Below are 27,327 nucleotides of genomic sequence, written 5' to 3' on the forward strand. Positions count from 1 at the left end.
GATCTGTAGATGTAGTGAAGACATTAGTGGGGACGGTGTGTCTGCTCTCTGTGAAAGAGCCGGGCAGGAAGAATAATCTGTGGTCTGGGAAGAAGAGACCCTCGTTGGAATAGCGGCGCTCCTCACAGGAGAGAATGAAATCTTTTTTGAAAATCTTTTTCAGGGACGCTGATTGTTCTCTTTGGGTGAATTAAAAGCCCTTGTGGTGAGTGACCTCGTGGCGCAACGGTAGCGCGTCTGACTCCAGATCAGAACGTTGCTTGTTCAAATCACGTCGAGGTCAGCTGATGTGTTTGTAGATGCTCCTGGTGCCGAACCTGGATTTTACACCACGCAGTTGCGTTTTATCTGTACACCACCTAGGTAATCTGAATGAAATAACAGAGCAGTACGGAACACCCAGTCAGGAGTTTATGCAGTGTTTCATCTTGAACACGACAAGAGAAAAGGCACACTGCACATCCGCGAAACATCACGTCCGACTTTAGAGACAGTGACATCAGAGAATGGAAGTTTCAGACCGCTTTTTTGTTACAGTTTCAAGCAAACCTGAAAGTTAGGGAGTGTTTGGTCACTTTTGTATGAAAAAGTGTCTGAAGCCTGTAATTATAATTTGTCCTTTTTTAATTGTAGTTGAACTCCACTCCCATGTACCAAGACCTACAGTATATTCATGTTTGCTTAAATGATTAATGCTATAGGACATTAGCTGGTGTTTCTTGTAACGATTTGCTATTTCATGCAGGAAAGAAAGGAAACCAGACCCAACGTTTGCTTTCAGGTGCGGTCTATTTACATAACGGACATCTATTTCTGAGGAGCCTGATTTAAATCACACAACCCCGGTAGAAGTCGAATCGACAATCTTATAAACCGAAATCAGACGCGTTACCCATTAAACAACTAGGCCGTCACATAACTGAATTGCGCTTTGGTGAGTTCAGCTCCGCTACTAGTACACCACCACATCTACAATTTGAGAGAAACGTGCTTTCTACATTTTTATCAGTTTTAAAAAATCATCACTTTTAAACAGACAAAGCATTTATGTGTCGCTCTGAATTTCTAATTGATTTAGAATTCAAAGAAAAAAGCGTTTTGTTCCACAACGGTGTGAAATGATCACGTCTTTCACTCTACTTCTCTCTTGTAGTAAAGCAGACCTTGCTAGGTGAGCATTTGCTCCGGTAAATTAGGTCACTTTTCACGTTAACTCACTTCTTCTAAACACAACATTTCCTGGTGCACGTTTTCTCCATGAAAAAAGACATTTAACCTTACATGGTTTCTCGTTTTTTTCCATCAAATAGTACAGAAAGAAGAAAGAAAGAAAGGAAAACTGTCGTAAATGAACTCTGTCGTCTGTGGGAGATGTCAAGCGCACTGGACATGAAAAGTGCCCGATAAAAGCCATTTCCGTACGTTTCTCTTAGTGTCGGGGCTCCTATTGAATGTAAAGGAGGCAACGTGCTCAGCCAGCCGATTCAACGCTTACTGAACGCAGGTGTCTCAGAGCGGTGTGTCCAATCGGCAGTAAAAGAGGAGAATTCTGCCGGCGCCGTGGCTTAGTTGGTTAAAGCACCTGTCTAGATAACGGGAAATCCTGGCTCCAAATCCCAGCAGTCCATCGCCTGTGTTGCACTGGACACCCTGTAGATCATCAAAAAAAATATTGAGCTCCTTAGTAATGAAACTGCCGGATAAAAGCCATTTCACATCCTTTCTCAACTTGCTCAGCGAGCAGGCTCACCGCACACCGAACAAAGATGTGACAGAGTGGTGTGTCCACCTGGCTGTAAAAGGGAAGTACTTCGCCGGCGTTGTGGCTTAGTTAGTTAAAGCGCCTGTCTAGTAAACAGAAGATCGTAGGTTCAAAACCCAGCGGTGCCTTTCTTCCTGTCTTCTCGCACCGCTTATTGTTATAGACAACATGCTTCTGCATTATGTTTAAAGGAAGTGTTCATTTAGTTTTTGGCACAACTTGTTTTTCAAGAAATCCACACATTGCGAAAGATAAAGTGCTCATCTTTCTTATCAATGCAAAATAATTACTGCCAGCTGGCAGGAAAATGACAACGATTTGTTTTTACTTTAGCCAAAAATCTGTGAATGTAGAAGAATACGACATGTGTCAGTTTCTATGGCACACTCAGTCAGGGTGTCCTTCAGTTAAACACAATGTTGGTAGATCAAACGCACCCAGAGACACACTTCGAATTAATCCGATCTAAACATTACCTTCTCTAAATGTGATTGAGTTTCTTTGCACGTCCTTAGCCATCTTGATGTTTGGAGAGATTTTCAACTTTTGACACGAGTCAAACTACAAGTAAATAGTTGAGTACCTATGTCAATATCACCGGGAATGTGAATATAAATGTTAATATCAATATTTCTGCTGTCTCCTGAGAAACACAAGTATAGAGTCAAAACACAATAAATAATGCTAAAAAATTATTCAGTTAACACCTAGATGTGACAAAACACATTTAAGACTTACATCCCCTTTAAATATGTATTTCCTTAAAATCAGTTCTCTTCCCTCCCCAGGATACCTGCAAATTCACTATAGATACATATTAAAAGCTGTGTGTAAGTCTTACATGTGTTCTGTCACATCTGGGTGTTACATTAATAGATGTGTTGTGTTATTTAATATGATTTGACTCCACGCTTGTGTTTCTCAGGAGACAGCAGAAATATTGGGGATTTGCGGCTACAGAAAATAATGTGAACTTTACAGGCAAAAATAAGGTTACGTTAAAGAAACAAAAACTTATTGTCACCCTTTTCAACGTGATTTTTTAAGACATTTGTTCGGAATAGTATATCTTCTCGTGTCTGTGGCTGTTATCCTACAATAACGGTGGTGAAATAGCAGGAATGTGCGGAAAGAATCGGAGATAGAACAGAAGACCAGTCATCCAGTCGATAGTAAGGTTGTGTAGGACCTCACATACTACGATGTCAGTGTTGAGTAGTGTGGTTTAAAAGCTTTTTCACGAACCAGGAAGGAGTAGAAATCTACAGTCTTCTGATCCGTAATCAGACACGTTATCCATTGTGCCATTGGCGTTTGTATTGCATTCCCATCCAGCACCACATTGAGTTCAGAGCTGCTACTATTCATGTGTGTTGTACGTGTGTCTAGTTACTACGTCTTTCATTATGTCTGGTTTAAAATAATGTATCTTTAAAACAGACAAAGGGTTTATGAGTCAGCCTGAAATTCACACACGAAAAATAAACAATATCGCGTTTAAAAAGAATACAGAGATGCCGGCGATAGATAACGGAGCATCTTAAGTGCGCGCTATCACTGAACTAAACTCCCGATCGTTAAGTTTGTCAGCGGCTTTTTAATTGTGTTAGGAAGAGCAAACAGTCCACAGTGTACATTTTAAAGGTCTAAGCAAAACAATCAGACGTGAGGATTATCCAGAACAGGAGCCTTTACTTCTTTGTATACTGAGCTTTCGGGTGAACATCAAAGTAAAAGACAAATTCGCAATTTTCACTTTTTGATTAAGGAACAAGAAAACACCATCCTTCGAGCTGGATTCAAACCAGGGACATAAGAAATGCCCACTGTTTTTGTCTACAGTCTTAAGATCTAGCAATTGAGCTATCAAGAGGTCGGAAAGTAAACGCTTTGTCACACATGTAGCCCAATGTAGTGTAGTGTTCCTCTATTTAAATCCGAGTTCGACGTCAAAATACTCACTCCCATAGTCTCGTTCAGAAGAAGAAATGGACCAGAGTTCTTATAAAACGTTTGAAGGGACATCAGTGCAGGCTGAAATTGACCCTTTTTCTATTGGGATCAGGATCATATAAAACCTTTCTTTTGGATTGAGAAGAGGATCATGGAGACACTCAAAACATCCCTGTCTTTGCTTCTTTCAAGGATGAATGGAGTATTGAGCTGCAAGCATCGGTTCAAATCAAAACTCTCTGCTACTGCAGTTGCTTGTTTGAGAGTTTCTTCAAATCTTTCAACTGAACGTTGATATCAAGGGATATTGACGGTAATATCATAGGGACTTTGGTTTTCTTTTGATCGAAAATTGTATTAAAATACAAGCCTCTTTCACAGTTGTATAATACTTTCCCTTGCATCCTCAGATAAAATTTCTAAATACCACAAAGTTACAACATATGGAATAGCATTTATTTTAAAATGTATTTTAAAACTGGCATTTATTTAGAGCTATATTTAGAGCTTAGTAAAGATAGCATTGCTAATATTGATGGAGTAGAAATGTAAGATGAATTGATAGCTTTTTCTGAACTAAAAAAGTCCTACAACGCCTCCTGTAACAGGTAAGGACTCATAGCAAGACATTGCTATTGCATTGCACATTTAGCAGATACGACCAGTTTCTGCTTCTGGTGAGTGCATCTTTTCCAAACTGAAATTAACAAGAACATTTTCAAGATGCGCCATGTCCCTAAATCGTTCATCAGGACTACTATTAATATCAGGTGAAAGCAGTACAAAGCATCAATTTAACCTAAATATTAAGAGACTATATCTGTCAGCTACTGCTGTAAGCCATGTTCAGCCAACGCTAGAAATATTACTGCTCTACTACAGTAGCTAAAGAAAGCAAGTCCGACTTAGAAACGGATCACAAGTCGAAAACATAAACCGACAAGGATGGGATTCAACCCCACGCGTGCAAAGCACAATGGATTAGCAGTCCATCGCCTTAACCTCTCAGCCACCTCGTGACGAGGGCCAACCCCCTTGGGCATGATTTTGCTCGGCGACCAGGCTCAGCGCACATCGACCTCAGATGCCTCAGAGCGGTGTGTCCAAGCGGCTGTATAAGAATAGGTAATAGGTTTATTCCATGTTATTCCAATAGGAATTAAATAAATAATTCTAAAAATACTACAGCAAAGAGGTCACTTGATTTTTGGAATAATTCCAAATAGCACAATGATCCACTGGCATCCCTGAAGTCTGTTTAGTCCATAATCTTCCAAATACAATCACTAAGCAATTATAAGAATTATACCATCCTATTTCTTTGTGATTTCCTGTAAAAACTAAACCTATTTTTATAAGGCTTTTACTCAAAAGATTTCCAAACACACAAAGCATTTGTGAAGTGCTATAGTATTTCTAAAGGTTACTGGCACAACATCAATCATTAAAGCTTAACAATAAAGTTTAGATTGCTGACTATGGACTAACTACATTAACTAACTGCAATGCAACAGTAGACATTTTACAAGTAAGAATATCTGGTTGAATTCTTGCATTTGTAGCCAATTTAATGCGAGAGATTTTAAGTTTTAACAGAAGAAAACTACGAATATGAAAACAGCCATAGCAACAAAAAATACTGTGCAAATATCAAAAGGCTGCTTCAGTAATGAAATAATGATCACAGTAGAAACCAGACACTGTTTACACCATATTGTTAAGAAAGACTCAAGACAGAAATGTTCATGTACAGCTGGAAAAAAACAACTTCTAAAACAACAGTGAAGGCTGCAACATTACGCCCATGCTTTTCCACACTTGTAAGGATAACCTTAAAACTTAGGCTGTTGAATCCAATCAATTAAAGCTGGAGTTCTGCAGGTTGTACAGGCTTAAAAGGTAGATCGGTAGTTTATCTGTAATATAGTCCAGTACTTTAGGTGTTTCTAGGTTTAATTTTCCTGCTTATTAATGCTTACTTTCCTACATTTCCGATGCAGTTCACTATCATTATACACAAAAGCCAAACCATAAACTTTGAAGCTAGCAGACTTCAAGAAAACACCTGTTGGTGTTAAATGGTGAGGTTTTATTATAATCTAGGGTATGAAAACAAACTAGCTACATTTTTAACACACTTTATAATACACCACTTTTTTGTTGTATCCCAAGTGATTTGAAGCATTTCTGTTTTAATTGAACTTCTAGATTTCTCCAATGTTTAGGAGGATATCGCCATAATAAGGGCATGCTTGTCATATGCTAAAAGAATAGCTTATAACAGGAAATGCAAAGTCTGTTTTTTTTAAAAAGCTCCTTTAAAGCCTGTGCCCCAGAAGGTCCATTTATGTTGAGCTGTGAAAGTGCTTTACAGTAAAAACCTTGTGTAAATGGTTAAAAGCAATGATCCAGGGACCAAAGGTGATTCAGGAGCCTAGAACCAATATTTGTGTGCTCGGTGCAGTCACATGTTGAAATTTGTTCCCCGTTTTTGAAAAAGTCCCACTGTATGCTGTTCCTTTTATTTACAATAAGAATCTAGGAACCTCTAGGAGACATCAACTGCAAAGTGACATGACTGAGAGCCTCTTGAGTCCTGCAGATACAGGGTACCTCATAATTTTAATTAAATCAAATGTGTACTGTACGTGTAAAACTGAAACTGACCTAACAACCATCACCTTTTCTGCAGAGCGTGTTTAATTGTACTGTTTCAGCACATCAGTTTTTTTTCCCCCACAAACTTTCCAGAGGAGCTATAAATATTTTAAATAAATACACACAGTATTGCTCATAAGGTCTGCTATTTGAGGTCCAGTTATTTAGATGCATACATCTTTTTTTATCTCAGCTTTTCAGCTGATTTACACAGATCATACATAAACAATGCAGTAAAAAAATCAAGTATTTAATCATTAGGTATAACAGTTTCCCTTTAGGCCTCTGAAAACACCACCTTCTACCTTGTGAATACCAGTACCTCCTAATTGTCTAAAGGCTTTATTTCTTAAGAGCATGACATTAAAAACTGCTAAACTTTACAGCTGCATGTTTGCTTGCAGCATTCCAATACCTCTCAAGCAGTGAAAACAAATAACCTGCTGCAAAGCTGCTTATTATGGAGAAAAAAATCTCAGTTACATTCCCAGATCATAATCATTAGCTTTCCCAGCTGCAAATAACTACAGGTGCAAAGAGACAATGTTCAGACACTCAAAACAACCTGTTTTTTTGGTAGTTATATGATGATTTATATTACTAAGTAATATTCTTTAGTATAAAAGTTTTTTATAATTGTTATAGAGAAACATGATCAGATTTTCCCTGGTTCAGAAAAAAGACGATTAAAATCTGTAATCTTTCCACTTGTATGTCATCGGAAAATACAAGAAGTTTCTGCTTTGTGCTAAGACATTAACAAGTACAACCCCCCTCTCTGCGGGAGTGCTGGCTGTGACAAATTAAACCGGTTTCACAGGTATTTTCAAAGTAGGAAGTACAGTACTTACTAGTTAAGAAAGCTAGGCTCCTCAATGAAATTGCTTTAACATGCTAATGCGTTGGTGTAACAGTCCGGGCGTGGCAAGCTTCCAATGTCAACTCGACTCGATTGGAAGACAATGAACGTATTCTAGCCCTAAATGAATTAATAGCAAACATGGTTTACATAAAAGACATTTTTCCAAGAAAGTTTATAATAATTCGATCAATAGTTGAAATCTGAGCCTAAATATAAAGAAAAATCATTTTCAGAGAGCAATCACTGGGTTTATGTAGAAAAAGCGATTAGGTTTATGAGCAATCTAATTACCTATTCGCTTAAAACGCTATATAAAATAAAGTTTATTTGAATGATATGAATGATAAGTGTCGCAGTTTAAATAATTTTCGTAGTTAGAAATTATGAAACGCTCTGTTAAAAGCAAGAGAGTTTTTATGTCCGTTGCAGTAAAAGAAGATGCCTGAAAAAGTAGGGCTTGGAAAGATTCCAAGTGCATTTTTGCAATTTACGTTGCATTGTCCAATGTGCTGCTGTAATACAGTTTAAAATACAGTAAGTCTAAACTGTATCAGCTTTATTTATGGGTTGCAATTTAGAAAAAGTCAAAAACCGCAATTTAGAGCTTTCTGGCAAGAGGAGACACCCAAATTAATAATGTAACATGCCACTGTTTGTGCATGAACAAAGTGATACTGCAATTTTCCTTAGATACGCGATTAAAAAAAATAAATTTTTTGAATCCCCGGCGGAACACATTCCATAAGAATCAACGCTTTTATATATCGCCTTTAAACACATATATTTAAACACGTGTTTACGATTTAAATCAAAACGCAATTCAAATCAATATATATGTTTATTTTGTAACGCATAGGTGACTATTCATTGTTATTAAAAATACTTAAATTCAATCATGTTGTGATATTTAGAAATATAAATTTGTTTGGTGCGAGTGAGGTTTTATTTCATCTCTGACCAAGGGAAACGTTTAATTTTTTCAAAGAAATGTTTGTTAAAGCAATAAGTCAGAGTTATAGTGGGATTCAATCACAGACCATGTGACATGGGAATCAGCAACCTAACCCACAGCGCCAACGGCAGGGTCACATGCAGAGTGCTGAAAAAGCAATACAGAAACATTATCGACAGACAATGTACAGCGTGTACTATTCTTGTGTTGCGGTACATGAATATAATTATATCGTTATTAATTTCTTTAGATACGCGATTCCATATTATATTCCCTTTTAATCAAATTCTAAAAGTATGCTTGTTGACTCCGGTATCTCTTTAGTTAAAGACTTCGATGCTTAAAATGTTTAGGGAGAAATGGAATACTGGTGTGTATTTTTTCTTTAAAGTACCAAGACCAGCTATATACTGTATGTTTACGTTCCAAAATGAATATTGTTTATGGCCTTCACACGCGTTACAGTATGCTCCTATTATTTTTATGCTCAGCTACTAAGATTTCCTTCAGTGGTAAAATTCCATATGAATATTCAATACTACAACGGGCACAGTAAAGACGTTTACTGTAAATCTTTCTACGACAGACCAATGGACCACGAGTGCCCCTGTCGTTCAACCAATCACATACCGCGGTACCGCGCGTCATCGAGCGTCACAATGTACGACGTCGTAGCCAATTACCTCCGGTACGTGTGTGTACCGCGCACTTTGTACCGCTGCATCTGTATGTGTGTATTAATGATGATAGCACTACTGAATACTAGTATTCATGTGAGAATTAGTGATGATAGAGCTACTTTTAATTTTGGTTTTAATTCTAGTATTCATGTTAATATTAGTGATAATCATAGTGTTAGTGTCAGAATATTAAGACTCATTGTCATGTTATTTCTTTTGATAGTATTATTGTTATTATTGGTATTATTAGTGTACTACTAAGTTTGTGTTATTGTTAGTAATAATGATACTGTAAGCCTTAATTGCAGTGTTACTGTTGTAATATTGGCCGTATTTGTGTGTTAGTTATAGTGTAACTGTAGGTAAGAGTGTAGGTAAGGCCCCGGCTGCCCTGTGGTGGCTCGGGGAGGACCTGTGGGTCGAACTGGAGGGGCTGCTCTAGGTTGAGGAGAGCCGGGTGTGGCCCAGGGCTCAGAATGCGATGTCTTCCATCCAGCTTGACTGCCTGGAGTTGTACGATGAGATCCTGGCCAAGTTTGGATTGGAGGCAGCATATGTGGGATTAGTGAGTCACTGAAACCCCTCCCCTTGTCCAGCTTACACTGTGGTATCGGGGCGGTACAGGGGCTGGGGCGACTCTCCTGACCCCCTCAGCTTTCCAAGATAACTGCGTCACCCCACTCAACCTGGAAATCTCCCAGATCCAAGGGGAGAGAGACAGGAGCTGGGCTGGGACACCAGCCTGCTGTTATTTCAAGTGGGTGGCTGAAAAACACACCGCTTACAGATCACCACTAGGGGACATCATAGAGTGGGTGGTGAGACTCTTGGTCATCGATGGCAACAGTGGGGTTACTCCCCCTCTCTCTAATGGCTCTATTAACAGTGGGGTGTCTCTCTCTCTCTCTATTGGCTCTATTAACAGTGGGGTGACCCCCCTCCCCCTCTCTTTTGGCTTTAGAGATACCACAGTTCCACCCCTAGGTTGCATCTCCTGTCTGGCGCTGTGGAGGTATGATGATGATGATTCACTGTCTTTGTTCTCTCTCTTTGGTACAAGAGTTGGTACTGAGTAAGTGAAGTTTAACAGAGGATATGGTAAGAAATTTTACCAAATCCCAAAATTAAAACAGTGAAGACAACAGGCAACACAACGAGAGCTCTGATAATGGAGGTTTGGTTTGACGGCAGCAGACATGGTCAGGACATCTTGCCTGATTCTCTCTCCCCATTTTCTTAGGATTTTCCCTTCCAGGGCACAGGAATCATGAAGCAGGATGACTAGGAGGAGGCGAAGGAGACACTGAAGTCTTACTTCGAAAACACGAAGGTCAGGTGTCACTTCTCTGAGGTGGACAAGTGCTTCTGCTAGTCTGCAGCAGAGCTCGACCTCATCCTGCAGAACAACCTGGGAGTCCCTGTAGCTGAGGTCTGTGAATAGCAGGTTAATTTTTTCTCTTTGTAGTAGTCTTAGGACAGTCTGACTTGTTGTGGGACTCAGCAGGAACAGAAAGGTCTTCTGTGTGTCTTCAGTCTCCACAGCCAAGGAGACGCACGATCCAGATGGGCGAGGCTGTTAAAGAAAACAAGATGTTCATCCCTCCCTCTCCTGGACCTCGGCGCCCCTGGGCCCTCCCTCCTCAATCATCTGAGCTCAGAGAAACCCCTGGTGACTGTGCCATGCCGCCCCCATCAACCCCTGGAGGAGCCCCCTCCTTTGAGGAACTTCAGAGTTCCTGAGACTCAGAGACAGGTGAGAAGTGAACAGAACCTCTGTCCTTGTGTGGCGTCACCTGTACAGGCTTTTATTGGACACACTGTATAAACTCATCTGGACAGACTCTTACTAGATACACTGTATAGTATCATCTGGACAGACTCTTATTGGACACACTGTATAGAAGGAGATGGAACAGATGAAGCAGGAGGTGGAGAAGAGGAGATGGGAAGTGGAGAAAAAGAAGAGACAAATGAAAGCTCAGAAGAAGAGAGTGAAGGAGGAGAAGAGCAGCCTCTAGGTATGTCCAGACTGTAGGTTTAGCAGGAGCAGCAGTAGAAACAGTTGTGATATTATTCAGAGCACTAGCAGTGTCATCAGTACTATAAACATAAGGGGGGAATTTACTGTTGTAAGCAGCAGCAGGAGTGATATCATTAGTAGAGGAAGCAGAATTAATTATTATTATTATTATTATTTTAAATTGCAGAAACTGCTCAAGGTATTGTTTGGAGCCTGACTTCTCACCAGACTAGAATGAAGAGAAGAAGGGATCTGAAAAAAATACTGAAATAAAGTTGAGAATCAAGAGGAAAGGAGTCACTACACTAGGAAGAGAGAATCGATAAACCAGAGTGTAGATAAGAAATAAAGGAAGAAGGGAGATCAATGACTTGTGTTGTGGATTATTCTATATTAAATCTCTGTCAGGGTGACAAGGCAGTGCAGTGGTTAGCATTGCTGGTTCAGTTCCTGGCGTTCTATCTGCTCCCTTGGTATGTGCATGTACCATTGTTCGCTTGAGTTTAGTTAATTAGCTTCTGGGAAAACCAGCCCTGGTGTGAATGTGTGTCTGTAGTGTCCCATTCAGGGCGTATCCTGTCTTGTGCCCATTTAATGCTGGGATAGGCTCTGCCTACCCCGCTACTCTGAATTGAAGCAGTTAAAAAAATGGAGATAGTATTTAATGCAGAGTCGCTGTTAATACTACAGTTGTACAGTTGTTCTCTCAAGAATATAAATACTCTTCAACAAATACATGAGCTCTATCAATAATACAGATAAGATAATATATCAATAATATCAATCTTCTGTAAGATCAAAATAGACTAGATGAGAAATTGAAATTGAGATTTTTTCCTGAGTGTACATGGTTTACTTGTTTATAGTGTGTAAACATTTCTATGAAGAAATAAGCTGGTCCCACCCTGAGCATGACAATAATGATTCAAAATCCAAACCCAAAAGTCTATTAAGTACCCAACTCGTAAAAACACAGAATACCCTCATATCAAGCTTCACTAACATTTTTTATTATTTTTTTTATAACTACAAAGCAGATGGAGCCACCCCTTAATTGATTCAAACACCAGATTTGTTAAAATTCCACATACCTATTTATATTTATTTCTAACAGCACCGGAGAAGCTGATGTCAAAAACAGTTATTTTACAAACCAGAAACAATGCCGGAAGGCAAAAGAGATAGGGGTCTTTCTCTTCTTCTCACAAGCCATGGGACACAACAGACATACAGAAGGTGCTGCAGCACCATTTTCATAAAATGCAATTATGTTGGATGAAATTGTCGAGCTGCTTCAACCTCTGGGAAAGGAAAGGCAGCTTCAGACATGCCCACAGCCACGCCGGCTCGAAGTGGGGGAAGATTTTTCCCCAAATCACCTCCAAGACCGGTGCCCTGAACTGCTTTGCCACAATCAGCCTGTGGAACACGCTGGTGGTGCACCCCAGGAGGCTCACCCCATGGTCCCCCCACTTCACTGTCATCTCCCTGAGCCATGCACCGGTCACAGCTTCTCCAGCCAGCTGTCCAGGAGGCTGAGCTTGAGCTGTTCAAAGTCCTGGCGGATCTAACTGCCAGACAGCTCATCGTCAACCTCCCGCACAGTGTCGACAATAGCTTGAGCAGGTAGAAAGCCGTCCTTTATTTTGTAACGAAGATCCCTGAACTTAGACAATTCAGCCTCATAGAAACATCTACGCCATCGAGACCTGAGCCGGGTGGTTGAGGAACAGAGGCTGCTCAAGCAGCGGGGCTCTCATCTTCGGCATGTAGGAGACATGAACTCCCCCCATGCCAGCAAGACTTCCCTGTAAAATTGGAGCAGGTGTTCCACCAGCCCCAGAGTCAGCCTCATCAAGAGAGACTCCCACGCCACACCCCTGCAGGTCTTGAGGTGACGTCCCATACAGACGCTATGATTATCCGTGTTAAGGACGCTCTTCATCTTCAGGCCGATATCAGACAGCCCCAGCCCACCCATGGAGACTTCACCAATAAGGGTGTTGTAGGCGACCTGTGGAGGGTCCCCTCTCCAAACAGAGCCCACCACCAGCTGTTGAATCTCTCTCTCAATCCTCTAGGGAAGAGGCATCACAGATAGAAGGTACCACAAGAGGGACAGGCACAGCATTTTGACCAATAAGACCGTTCCCTTAGAGGTCAGGGACTTGCATCTCCACCTGCCAAGTCTGACCCTCATCTTAACAAGCTTTTCCTTCCACAGCAGGAGCCCAGTGGCCTACTCATCAATACCAATATAGACTGCGAGGACCTTAAGGTGACCCGTCTCCACCTTGAAGGGGTATCCAAGGAGCGGGTCAGTGTCTACCCTCCCCACCGGCATGATCTCAGACTTCTCCAGGTTTACCCTGGTGCCCGAGGCAGTGCAGTAGGCCTGCACCACCTATGGTGTTGTTGGCATATTAATAGATCAGTGAGGTGGAAGCGCCCCCAGGCAAGGCAACCCGTGCACCCGCTCCTTCCTGAGAATTGCCAGGCCCAAGGGCTCAGCCACTGAGGAGTAGAGCAGGGCAGACAGAGGGCAACCCTGGCACATTTACCTGGTCACGGGAAAGAGGATCGTGAGGGAACCATTCACCCTGACACACCTCATGATCCCCCTGTACATGAGCCTCATGTCCTCTCCCTTTCCCGTCATGTCCTCCACAGGAAGACAGATGAAGGGAAATCCGTGTGCTGATTGACAATAAAAAAGTCACTTCAAATTATCCACCAATCTGTATTATGTGTCTGAGCACATCTTTCCTTCCTCCTTTGCAGTGAGCACATTTCTTTCAGTGTCTTCTCCTGTCTTTTCCTTGCTGTATTACTGTCCCCTTCCCTCATGTGGAGATGGATCTACAGCCAAAACCCTGCTTGTTTCACCCTGTTTGTGCAGCGTCAGTCTGTGTGAGGAGAGGGACTCACGCTGCTCCGGTGGCACAATAGGTCAGCATACTTATACAGCAGAGTCATGTTGAGATTGTGAGTTCCAGCATCTCCTGGAGCATCATTGATTCTGATATACATAAATAAATTGGTACCAGATGATAATTTATAGCGACTTCCTGATTATTTGTCCCACAATACACACTTTTTTGGGAAAAAAAATTGAATTGATGTATCATGTGAACCCTTGCTCTTAAGATGGAAAGAGATTGCATTTGGTATTGCATGTAATTAGATGCTAATTATTTTATTTACTTTGCCCTCTTGTTAAGATCTGTTACATCAGGAAAATAAAGTATATGCTCAGTAGAGGGGTTGTCATATTTTTACTGTTAATCAAACATAATCAACAATTATGGACAACCATTTTTTGCCAAGGTTGTGAATTATAATGCCTTAAAAGTCACATTTAAACTTTCTGTAAAATTTAAAAAAACACAGAAATACAAGCGGGCACTGATTTGTGTCCAGAATACTCCAACTTAACAAATCCTGCTCCAGAAATTGTCTCTTCTCCCCTTTTGAGCCACTGCCCACCAAAAGGTCTCTGCGTGTCTCTGTTAGGGAGATGTCAAGATGCTGAGCCTGTGCTGTGCTTCAGTGGCGGGTGTAGAGGACACGCTGTTGTACATGGAATGCAAATTGAGCTCCTTGGACATGAAAACTGACAGATGGTTAAAACTTCTCTCAATAAACAGGAGATCCTGTGTCTGGAATCCTGAGGTGCGTTTCTTCCTGTCTTGTCATACAGAATGTATCATTAAGGACAATCACATATGGCTTGATTTTGTTAATGGAAGTATTTATTTCCTTTCTTGGGACAACGTGTTTTTCGAGAAATGCATACAATTTGCGAAATATGAAATACAAATTTTGCTTATGATGCAGAATAAATACTGCCAGCTGGGAAGAATATGACAGCATTTTTTTCTTTAACCAAAAACCTGCAAAGGGAGACGTTTTCGTTGTGGTAGGGCAAAACAATAAATCTGTTCCGTTTCACAAAATTCACACTTACGAACGGTGCAAGTCGCAGGTGATTCACTCCTCTTGACTAGGTGGCGCTAGGAGGTGCAGTGACGTTTATATCCGTCTGCAGAAACTCCTCTTTCTCAGCTCCGCTTCTCGGTTGTTTTGAAGCCGCGGCCGCGCTAACGACTGACGTCATCACACGGCGCTACACAGCGTACCTGTGGGTGCTTGAATGATTTTTTTTCTATAAAGAAGAAAGTTGTTTTTTTTAATAACTTCAGTTTCTGAAAACGTAGCATCTTGTCAACTGTGTTTATGCTTGAACAGAGCACAGCCCTGACAACAGAATCTGTGAAGAATAAAAATAAAGAAGCAGTTCTGTTTAAACATCGCAAGTCAGCCTTTGTTTCTGATCGACTCTGAAGAAGGATGGCGGAGTGCTTGTTAAATCTGCAAACCCAGCTTGACTCGTTCATGCAGGTTTTGCTCAAATCGATTGTGTATGAAATGTCAGAAGTTTTTGGAAACAGAATTTCTGACTCTGATGACGAGTTTCAAGACAAACTCCGCAGCGTCCAAACTCTGGTGAGACGGGCCGTGATTAAAATCACACAGTGTGTGGAGGACAGTGTCGGGAGTGAAATGGCGCAGCTGAAGAAGGAGAACGAGAGCCTGAAGGTGAGATTGCAGCTGTGCGAGAAGGAGTCGGGAGCAGGAGGAGATCAGGGACAGACAGATCGTGTTGGACACACGCTTCTCTGTGAAGTCACTGCAGAAATAAAAGAAGAAATGGACACGGAACTGCAGCTCTCAGGTCAGTGTGGTGACTTGTATGAAGTCAGAGTGTGTGTTTGTTAAAAACCAGTGTCTATAACTAACTCAATGGTGAGATTTTTTAAACAACAAACTTTATTTTAAAAAAAAAAACATCTCACAATAGTAAACCTTCTCATTATCAGTACGCGTTCTAACAAAGTATCAAACCGTCATCAAACTTTCCTCACTGGTGAGAGTATAGTGGAGAGATGCTGAGTGACGTGGGACAGACGTGTGATGTAGCAACGGGATTCTTTATTGGAAACTGAACTGTTTTGTCCGGTTACGGTGCTGAAAACACCTCGTTCACATTCAACAATTGTTTCACTTTTGAATCAATTTGTACTCCAACGTCATTAGGAAACATCATTTATAAATATTGTATTTACGTTGTATTGGTCTAAATTTTATAAGTATACTAATGATTGTGTATATAGACATTAATTGGTTTAAGTATTACTGTCGTCCAGGGTCTGTGTCTGTTTTAACTCCTCTGGAATATTAATCCAGTGTGTCTGTATTAACCCCTCTGTCTCTAAGTGCATTGTTTATGTACTGTACTGTGCAGTAAGTGTGTCTGTATTAACACGACTCTCTCTGTGCAGTTTAAATTACTGTAATGTGCAGTGTGTCTCTGTTAATCCCTCTCTTTCTCAATGCAGTGTTAATGACCTGTAGTGTGCAGTCAGTGTGTCTGTATTAACCCCTTTCTTTGATTGCAGTGTTAATGTCCTATAGTGTCCAGTCAGTCTGTGTTAACCCCTCTTTCAGTGCAGTGTTAATGTGCTGTAGTGTCCAGTTACTGTGTCTGTATTCACCCCTCTCTCTCAGTGCAGTCTTTATGTCCTGCAGTGTCCAGTCAGTGTCTGTATTAACCTGCCTCTCTCTGTGCAGTTTTAAAGTAATGTAATGTGCAGTCAGTGTGTCTGTATTAATCCCTTTCTCTGATTGCAATGTTAATGTGCTGTAGTGTCCAGTCAGTCAGTGTGTGTCTATTAACCCCTTTCTCTGATTGCAGTGTTAATGTGCTGTATTGTCCAGTCGCAGTGCCTGTGTGTAGCCCTCTTTCAGTGCAGTCTTTTTCCTGTTGTGTCCGGTTATTGTGTATGGATTAACCCGCCTCTCTCTGTGCAGTTTTAAAGTACTGTAATGTGCAGTCAGTGTGTCTGTATTAATCCCTCTCTTCTCAGTGCAGTGTTTACATGCTGTTACGTCCATTCAGTCTGTCTGTATTCACCCCTATCTCTCAGTGCAGTGTTCATGTACTGGAGTGTCCAGTCAGTATGAACCCCTCTCTCTCTCAGGTCAGTGTTCATGTACTGGAGTGTCCAGTCAGTGTGTCTGTATGAACCCCTCTCTCTCTCAGTGCAGTGTTAATGTACTGGAGTGTCCAGTCAGTGTGTCTGTATTAACCCCTCTCTCTCAGTGCAGTGTTCATGTACTGTAGTGTCCAGTCATTGTGTATGTATTAACCCGCCTCTCTCTGTGCAGTTTTAAAGTACTGTAATGTCCAGTCAGTGTGTCTGTATTAATAGGCTGGGCAAACGATTTTTAAAATTTTTAAAAAATAAATAAAAAATGAGATATAATGATGTGTTCCTGCTTAACTTAGACATTGCACGACTTTAAAAAAACATATAAAAACAGGTTTCGAGAGTTAAAAACCACTTTTTATGCGCGAAAAATAGGTGATTTTTCTTCCTCGTGATCAGCTCAGAATCTTTGTGTACGCTGTAAGGTTTTTACTTCTTAATTAAACGTTTAAAATACACGAATTTCATAAAGACAACACACGTTTCAAAGAGAAAAAATCCCATTCTTTTCTCTTCCTGGTGTGTGAAACTGATCAGCAGGTCTTTTTTTCCCAATCAGAGGCTCTAAAAAAATAGCGCACCGCCCACTGCGCTCCGTCAGAGAGGGGCGCGGCACCGAGAGAGGGAGGAGGCGCAGAGCGCAGCAGTACAGAACGAACGTTCTGCTGCCTGGAGCGCTTATGGCAGCGATCGCGTCTGCATTTATAACTTAGTTTTTAAAATCAATCAAGCAATATGAAGCATCTCTTTTTACTTTTAAGTCACTTAATTATCGTTAAGCACAGCTTTCTCACCACTTAGACTACTTTTTGATACCATCCTTAGACAAAGCAGAAACTTCTTGTTCTGTCTAATGACATTACAAGTGGAAAGATTACAGATTTTAATCGTCTTTAATTTTGTTACGTTATACATTTTAGAAACGTTTCATCCATACAAACACCACAAAACTATTCTCGATTGTATTTCTGAATAGTATGTTACACTTAGTTCACTGTTTTAAATACATCTAATTAAGAAAGTTAGGTGTTAGCATAAACTATTAGCAATCAATAATATTAAATTTAGCACTGTAATAAGTTGTTGCACTTTCCCCCGCATCTTGTAAAAATATTTTTTCATTGTTCAAATATACATTAAGTCTGACTATCATATAATAAGTTAAATACAAAACTAAAGAAAAAATAGGGTTAAATATAATTCAAAATATTTTGCTAACAATGTTAACTGTTTATGAATAATAAAATGCATTAACTAAGGAGTTGGATGGCACAGTTGTTAGTATGTTTTTTGTTTTGTTTCTTTTTCATAAATACAACAGTAGTACCTGATGTCTCAGTGGCTTTCAAAATTAAATTATGCATGCAAACCTGTGAACTAGAAAGATAACTAAGATATCCATCCATTTATAATGGTGGCGAAGTGGTTAGCATTGCTATCTTGCAGCACTGGGGTCCTAGGTTCAATTCCTGCCATCCTGGCAGTGTGTGTGGGGTTTACATGTTCTCTCTAGGTTACATGGTTTTTCTCCATATGTGTGATATGACTCCCTCTCGCACTCCAAAACATACTGGTAAGTTAATTGGTTTATGGGAAAACTGGCCCTGGTGTGTGTGTGTGTTTGTGTCTGTCTGTCCTGTGATGGACTGGCGCTATGTCCAGGGTGTATTCTGCCTTGTGTCCGTTGCTTACTGGGATAGGCTCCAAATCCTCTGTACTGGATAAAGAGATTAGAAATGGATGGAAGTAAAGGCACTGTGTGGATGGAACTATACACAGTGTTAGAAACCCATTATGAAATGGTAGCATCTCACTGAGAATAAAATATTTTATAGTGCTGGCTTAAGGAAACAGCCTTTCCACCTCTCTTGCACATCAGTATCCATACCTAGTTATTTAAACAAATTGCCTCTAATTATAAACATCTTAATATGCTGGCTCTGTGGATCCGCATCAGCTATGTTTGCCCATTCCTTCAATTCATGTGCATCCAACACACAGTTCAATGCCAGCAACTACACAAAATCTAAAATACAATCCTCATTTCAGTATCTATGTAAACATACAGTCTGTTAACTTCATCATCTTCATCAAAAGTATGCCTAACTCCATTAGGAAGTGTGCTTGTTATCAGTGTATTCCTCAGCTTTCCCCAAATTATCTTCTTCTTACCAACATCTCTAGTCTTTTATCCTGCAATAACTCAGCCAACACATACTGGCCATGTAATACTCTGCATTGTAGAATAATAGTTTATTTTAAAGGGAACTAGAGAAACTAAGAACTAGAGAAATCAAGAAAGGCTTTTTTTTCTAGAATTAATAAATGCACATCCTGTTCACTGGGGAAATTAAATCCACACTGAGCAATCTTCAATATGTTCAGAATATGACAGCAAAAATCCTATCAGGGATGCATTACACCTGTTTTCAAGTCCTTGCACTGGTTACCTATCAGGTTTCGAGTCAACTTCAAAATCCTTATCCTCATTCAGTACCTACAGTATATGGCTTATTATCTGTCTACTCCCCACCTTTGTCCATCTGACTCTGGTCTTCTAGCTGTCCTCAAGAACATCTACATTCTGTGGGTGACAGGGTCTTCTCTAGCTGCACCCCAGAGCTCTCAATTTGTATTCCCAGTGATATCAGTCACGTACCCTAAATGCATTTAAATCTAACCTCAGAACCTTTCTTTTCAGAAGACTTAGTGTCTGTATCTGCTTCGTTTTCTAATTTTGGTAGCACCTCTAACTGCTTGTCTTTCTTATATGTATTTACTTTGTAATCTGTGGTCCTTTTATCTGTTTTTATATCTACTGTATTGCTTTGAGATGCCACCTTTAATGGTGATATATAAAATAAAGTTTTTTATTATTGTTATAGAGAAACATGATCAGATTTTCCCTGGTTCAGAAATTAGAGAAACATGATCAGATTTTCCCTGGTTCAGAAAAAAAGATCTAAAGTATACTAGTTTGTCACTCTTCTCATTCCCTTTGCTAAATGACTTTTCATACTAATCTGATCAATCTAACTGCCTGTTTTCTGTGCTTTCTCTATCCTGCTAGATTTGCAATTATTCTGAAAATGTTCTTCTTGAAATAACTCATTTCTAAATACCTTTTTTCACTGTTAACATCTTGCAGCAACTCTGCGACAAAATATACACTTAGCTCAACCTGACAGTTCATCCTGCTACCAACATTGAATAAAAAAAATCTTAAGATTCCTATATTTATGTCTTTCTTTAGTGGTTTCATTAGTGACAAAGGCTAAACTTGGAAAAATGTATTTTATGTGTTGTGGAAAAAACTGACTTGCTTTAACAAAATATGTTTACAGATCCTTTCACCTGCCAATCTACCTGAATGCCCAACTATCTGAGAAGCCCTCCATGAAACCATGGTTGCTATTAATTCATTTAGGGCTCACTGACAGAATTGCTGTTTTTTATGCATGATAATTTTCTGATTCCTCACTCTGTTTCATGTTTATAGATAAGACTTTATTGATCGCGAAGGGAAATTGATGTACATGTTCATATACATGATGAACATGTTTGCATGTTCTTTTGTAACATACACCTTTTTGTGATTTTTTTGTATATCTAAGCAAGTGTTCCTGCATCCCTCTTCTGCACTGTAGTCATGGCTTTTTTTCTGTTTGCTTATTTCAAAGCAACACCTGCTCCATTTCTAAAACTTTTTGCCCATGTGCATTTTTGTATTTTTTACACCTCTAGCACTTAAACGTCCTGAATTTTCATTTGCATTAATTTGTAGAATGAATTTGAGTTTTAGCCTTAAGTTTTCACTATCTTTTGTTTCTTGTCCTACAACTGTTATTATTGATCACCGAATTATTGTACTTGACATGACTTCATTCAGCCTTTCCTGAACGTCTATGACAGGCAGAGAGAGTGCCGTTTCTGGTGCGATCTTTTGCAGCTGACATTTCACTGTTTTATACGAACAAGAAATTAGATTGCTCCTAAATCAGTTATTCTATATAAACACAGCGTAATTGCCCTCCGAAAATCCTCTTTTTCTTGTTCGTTTTAGAGACCTTGATCGAAACTGATTTTAGATGTCAGAAAGGATTTATTTTCTCTATTTCCTACATTGCTTTATCGAGATTTTAACTTTATATCTAGGCTCATATTTCAACTATAAATCGTACAGTAATTAATAGCAGTAAATACTGATGTTTTGCACCCTCTTACCACAAAAATATATGTTTTGTAGCTGGGATTAACTTCATTTCATACGCATAGCTACTACGATTCGGACAGTGAACAGTTAAAGATGGCGGCAAATCAGACACCCAGAGGGGGGGGGGCGTCTTCTCACCTCCATAACTAAAATGCCAAATAGGAGTGGCTTAAGCGACATACACAGTCGTGTAACTGACAGTTTGAGGTAGCCTATCGTGTAAATTTCGCTTTGTTGCTGATAGGTTAAGCTTTCGAAACTCTGCCCCAAAGTCATGTGACTGATTTTTCGCCCTGTTTCGTTGGTTAAACGCAATGATCACAAGCACCACCATGGTAACTGGGATGTGTAGTTTTTAATTCTGTTTGAATTATAACTGTACGTACTGTCTTCATATTTGGCCAGGGCTTTAAAGAGAAGGCGCGCCAAAAAATTTCGGTGCCGTCATCTCCGCTTTAAAGGTACCCCCGTGCTGGAAGCATTTGACCTCGGAACGTTTGCCCAGCGTAGTATTAACCCCTCTCTCTCAGTGCAGTGTTAATGTCCTGTAGTGTGCAGTCAGTGTGTCTGTATGAACCCCTCTCTCTCTCAGTGCACTGTTAATGTAAATGTAATGTAATTGTGATATTATTACAGTAGACTTTTTACATGGTAGTTAGGTTTCTGACGAAGCTAAATCAGAACACGCCCTTATACCCACTTATTCCACTATGTTTAAACAACCCGAATTGATTGTGAGTGTACTTGTATGCGTGTGTGTAGTTTAAAGCTTTTAAGATCACATGGCCTCAGCTATCACTACTATGCTGATGATACTCAAATATACATCCATATCAAACCTGACACTGATGTGGCTGTCTCTATTCTATTTATTTGTATCCCCGATATAAAAACTTGGATGACTCAAAATGTCCTTCATTTAACTGTGACAAGACTGAAGTCATGCTTATTGGCACCACCCATCAACTTTGTAAAACCAATGTGTAACTCTATCTGTAGATGGTCTTGTACTTGAGCTTCAGTCTAAATTGAAAAACTTGTGGATGATATTTGACCTTCGACCCACATGTGCAGCATGTTGTCAGAACATCTTTCATTCACCTCATAAATATTGCTTGACAACGCCCTATGTTATCACTAACTGTGGCTGAAAAGTGTTGTCTAATCTTGAATCGACTACTGTAACGCTCTACTCTCTGGGGATTCTAAATCCCCATTGAACAAACTCCAGTATGTCCAAAATTCAGCAGCCAGAATCCTGACCAGGTCTAGTACAAATGATCACGTTACTCCTATCCTGGAGTCCTTGCACTGGCTTCCTGTCAAGTTTCATATCGACCTAACAGTCCTCCTGCTCACCTATAAGACTCTCCATGGCTCGGTACCTGTCTGAGTTATCACCCTACTCCCCACCTCACAACCTTCGCTCTTCTAATTCTGCTCTCCTTACTGTCCCCCAAGCCTGTCTACATTGTATGGGTGACATGGCCTTCACCTGTTATCCCCCCAAGCTCTGGAACTCTCTCCCTAAGGATATCGGAGAGTCACCTTCTCTAAACTCCAAATCCAGACTCAAAAACTTTTTCTTCAGAAAAGCCTTTATTTAACTGTTCTGTACCCCTCTGCTCCTACTGTACTTAGTACCACTGTCTACTGTCTCCTCTAACTGTGTATTCTCATCGTGCTAATTTTGTGTATTTTTTGTTGTTGGCATTCTGTAAAATGCTTTGAGAAGCCACTTCTTTATAGGTATAAAACTATAAAATAAAGTTTATTCTTATAAAGGTCGTGTCTTCTTGTCCTTTGTTTACAGGCTCAGAGGCCAGTGTTCTCTCCGATGCTGGGGAAAGGGCTCTTCTTGAACAGCAGCACAGGAAGGAGGACTGGAGCTCCAGTCTGATGCAGGAGACAGAGCTCACTGCCGCAGAAGGGAAAGAGGCACTTAGTGAGCAGCACACAGACAGCAGACAGAGTGTCAAGGATCTGGACTCTGTGCCCATGATGAAGACAGAGCCTGAGAGTGAGCCACCTGGGCTCTTAGTATGTGATGATTTTACAGAGAAGATGAATAATCTGGACACAATCAATATTACACAAAGTTGTAATGAACTTGGCTGCGTCTCTGTACAAGAGCACAGTAAAAAACTGGATGTTTTATATCTTACAGAGCAGGATATGGATCCCAAGTTGATTGACCCTGCAGAGAAGCAGACTGATGTGTCTGGTAAAGAGAAAAGTACTGAGTCACAGCACACTGAGAAGAGTCAGTACAGGGAGGAGCAACAGCAGCTCCTACAGGGCTTGATAAGAATTAGGCCTTGTTCTGTTCAAGTGGAGAGACTGTCATTGCACAGTCTAAAACAATCATATGATCCCTTAGATTCTGTTGAGTTTACACACAGGTTTAATAATCTGGTTACTGAGAAAATTGTTGAAAGTTTTAATGAATGGGAGAGTATGTCTGTTCTTGGGCAAAGAGAGAAACAGCTGAATGAACTGGACGGCTTAAGTGTCAGAGAGCTGGAGAAGGAGCCCCAGATGATTCACACTGCTGAGCAGCACACTGAAGGTCACGGTGGAGAAAACACAGCTCTGTTTCAGCACACAGAGCAAGGCCATTCCATGGAGCATTTGCAGAATAAGAGACTCCAGCACGATCAGAGGATGAGGAAGAATCACTCAAGGCCTTGCTCAGATGGAGTGGACAAACTGCCATTATGGCACGGGGAGGAGCAGCTTTTCTGTCAGTCTAGCATTTCAAAACCCTACCAGCACCTTCACACAGCAGAGAGACCTTTCAGCTGCAGTCATTGTGGGAAGAGTTTTAGTAAGTCAAGTAACTTAATAGACCACCAGCGCATTCACACAGGAGAGAGACCTTTCAGCTGCAGTCAGTGTGGGAAGAGTTTTAGTCAGGCAAGTCACTTAAAAAGGCATCACCCCATTCACACAGGCGAGAGACCATTCAGCTGCAGTCAGTGTGGGAAGAGTTTTAGTCAATCAAGTAACTTAAAAACCCACCAGCGCATTCACATAGGAGAGAGACTGTTCAGCTGCAGTCAGTGTGGGAAGAGTTTTAGTCAGTCAAGTAACTTAATAGACCACCAGTGCAGTCACACAGGAGAGAGACCATTCAGCTGCAGTCAGTGTGGGAAGAGTTTTAGTCAATCAAATAACTTAAAAACCCACCAGCGCATTCACACGGCAGAGAGACCGTTCACCTGCAGTCAGTGTGGGAAGAGTTTTAGTCAGTCAAGTAACTTAAAAACCCACCAGCGCATTCACACAGGAGAGAGACTGTTCAGCTGCAGTCAGTGTGGGAAGAGTTTTAGTCAGTCAAGTACCTTAATAGCCCACCAGCGCATTCACACAGGAGAGAGACCATTCAGCTGCAGACAGTGTGGGAAGAGTTTTAGTCGGTCAGGTGGCTTAAAAACCCACCAGCACATTCACACAGGAGAGAGAACGTTCAGCTGCAGTCAGTTTGGGAAGAGTTTTGTCTGCCAAGTGACTTAAAAACCCACCAGCGCATTCACTCAGGAGAGAGACCGTTGTAGCGGCAAGGTTTATTAAAATACAGGAATTAAGTTTGCTGCTCCCTTGCCAGTCTCTCTCTCCCTCATCTCAAGTGGTGCTGGACACAGAGAGGCGATTCCATTTGGTTCACATTTAAGGTGTTTTTCTAGCTGACAGTGTGTTCTGATAAGGAACAACTCCCAAAGCTGAGACACGTGAATGGTCATCGCTGGTGCCTTGCTGTCTGGGAGATTCCAAGGGAGAGTCTCATCCCAAGTGGTTTACAACCCCAAGGTCAGAGTTCATGGTTACTCATCCTCACACGGGGCACCAATAACTGTAGGGGTTTGTGCATTTCCCGGGACAATTGTTAATTGTAGCAGTAAGTCACGAAATGATTCTTGAATGCCCAACGAACTTTCAACCAATGAGCGACCGTAGTTCCTCCAGGTACAACTCCAGCTCCTCCTGGACATCCTCAGACTCGGCTCAGACAGTCACGTAATGGCCAGTGTGTCCCAGTGCCAGGACTTTTCCTTGTTCTAAGAGTTGAGAATGGAGGTTGCCAGCGTGTAACCAAAGGATCCACCCGAGGTTAGCCCAGCAGCAAGCCTCGTGAACCCACCGCGAATGCTCACCTGATCAACGAGTGAACTACGGTTGGAACTGTGGACAGCTGAATATCAGTATTCAGGACTCGCGCTACATCGGGAACGAACCGGTCTTATTCCTGTCTAAAGAGTGTGACTTTTCTGTGTGCAAACTCTGCTAGTTTCAGCCAACACAGGTCTTCAGAGAGCATCAGCAGCGCACCTCAGCAGAAATCTCTCCCTCCTTCTCCTTCTCTCAAGTCGAACCAGCACTGCCTTGCACCAGGCCAGAGAGCACCGATTGGACACGGCAACAGCCTGCCACTGCTTCTTTGCATCCGCGGGAGATCTGAATCCCCATAGAGCGGATGAGTATTCAACTTTCTGCATTACAGCTCGAGAATTCAATTGTTACCTCAACCTGAGTTGATAGCAATTTAATTCCTATGAGTCATGTACTTGCTTTTGAGTATCTAATGTACAAGTTGTAACAAAGTTCATTTACAAAATGGTCTAAATGAATGATATATAAAATGTATGTCCCTCTTGGTTTGTAACTCTTCGTGATTGAATATATACCTTTTGTATACTGCTAACCCCCTCTATAAGATCTGTTATGTTTATGCACATTTTTTGTATTAATAAATGTATTGTTGTGTATTAGTATCTGCGTGTGTGCGTTGTTTGAGTTATCCTGCAAGGTTGATTCTAATAGCCATCAAAAGAATAAGTTTTGTGACTTGCTGCTATAATTAATAATTGTCCCAGTTAAGCACAAAACCCCTACATTTACTGGTGCCTCGTGAGAGGATGCCTATAGAGTGAAAAACAGGAATATGTAAGATGATTAATATACATTAATATACCCATCCACTCGATTCAGGGTTGTGGTGGAACTGGAACAATCCTGGCAAGCAGTGGGTGCAAAGCAGAGTATCGCCCATAATGTGACACCAGTCCACCTATAGCACCCAGGGGTGGTAAAGAACATGACAGTAAGAATACTAGTAAACCAAGCCAATGATTTAGTTTTGAAATTTATTCTGAAAATACACATTCACACCTGAAAAATATGTACAGATGCAGCCATTCAAAATGGGTGGGGCATTTCGCGGCATACCCCGGTGGGCGTGTCGCGGTATCACGCAGTATCACACAGTTAATCGCGTCATTTGACGTCATGCCGGAAAGTATCCGGCGTCACCTTGTAAAACCTCCAGGGGGAGCTTAACCTCTCATGTACAGCATTTGAGCTTTTAATTTTGACCTGTGTATTACAGCATGTTAATCATCAGTCATTAAAATGTTGGTATATTTTATGAAAGCATGATTGCTCGGTTGGACAAAAGTACACAACCTACCTTTATCAGAAATATTTATGCATCAAAGCCTTTACCGAAGATATTACTAATAGTATTAATAATGAATGACTTTGGACAAGCTGTATACTCAAAGTATAATTTCTTTAGCACATTTGTACAAGCACTTGGAATCTGTCCAAGCCATACTTTGTCAGGCATTTTGTTTTACTTCAACGGGCATAAAAACTCCCTTGCTTTTAACAGGGCGTTTCATAATTTCTAACTACAAAAATGATTTAAAATGCGACACTTATCATTCAACTCTCTTCATGTGACTTCCCTTGTAGCCCACTGGTCTACGTGCCCGATTACCAACTCACGGGTTGTGTGTTTAAATCCAGCTGGTGCTGGACTTTTCTTTTAACAAACATTTCTTCGAAAAAATACAATAGCAATATTATGGACAATCAATTGACTTTTATATTTCAAAATATCACAACATGATCGATTCTAAGTCATTTTTGATAACAATGAATAGTCACCTTCTTCCCTTCTGACAACGGTCCCTGCTTCTGCTTCCTGCTTCTATTGTGTGTGTGTGTAATAGAGTACAATTTTATATAGAAATGGAGGCTGGACAGTATGCGTTACAATATAAACATTTATATTGATTTAAATCGTGTTTTGATTTAAATCACAAACGCTTGTTTAATTATATGTGTTTTTTAATCATAATCAGGCTAATGCAACATAAATTGATACTGTATCTT

At 40.6% G+C, this 27,327-nt stretch overlaps 1 non-coding gene and 1 pseudogene across 2 annotated transcripts; both read left to right on the forward strand.

The window, feature by feature from the left end:
- The first annotated feature begins 211 nt into the window (after window positions 1-211).
- trnaw-cca (transfer RNA tryptophan (anticodon CCA)) lies at window positions 212-283 on the forward strand. Its single transcript has one exon. It is a non-coding gene; the product is annotated as a tRNA-Trp (tRNA).
- Window positions 284-15,005: 14,722 nt separating this feature from the next.
- Window positions 15,006-25,919, forward strand: LOC148670202 (uncharacterized; annotated as a pseudogene). Its single transcript, XR_015936925.1, has 2 exons — window positions 15,006-15,622; window positions 22,964-25,919. The product of XR_015936925.1 is annotated as an uncharacterized LOC148670202 (transcript).
- The last annotated feature ends 1,408 nt before the right edge of the window (window positions 25,920-27,327 follow it).

This window comes from Lepisosteus platostomus, chromosome 5, assembly GCF_059453375.1.
Source record: "Lepisosteus platostomus isolate fLepPlt1 chromosome 5, fLepPlt1.hap1, whole genome shotgun sequence".
NCBI lineage: Eukaryota > Metazoa > Chordata > Actinopteri > Semionotiformes > Lepisosteidae > Lepisosteus > Lepisosteus platostomus.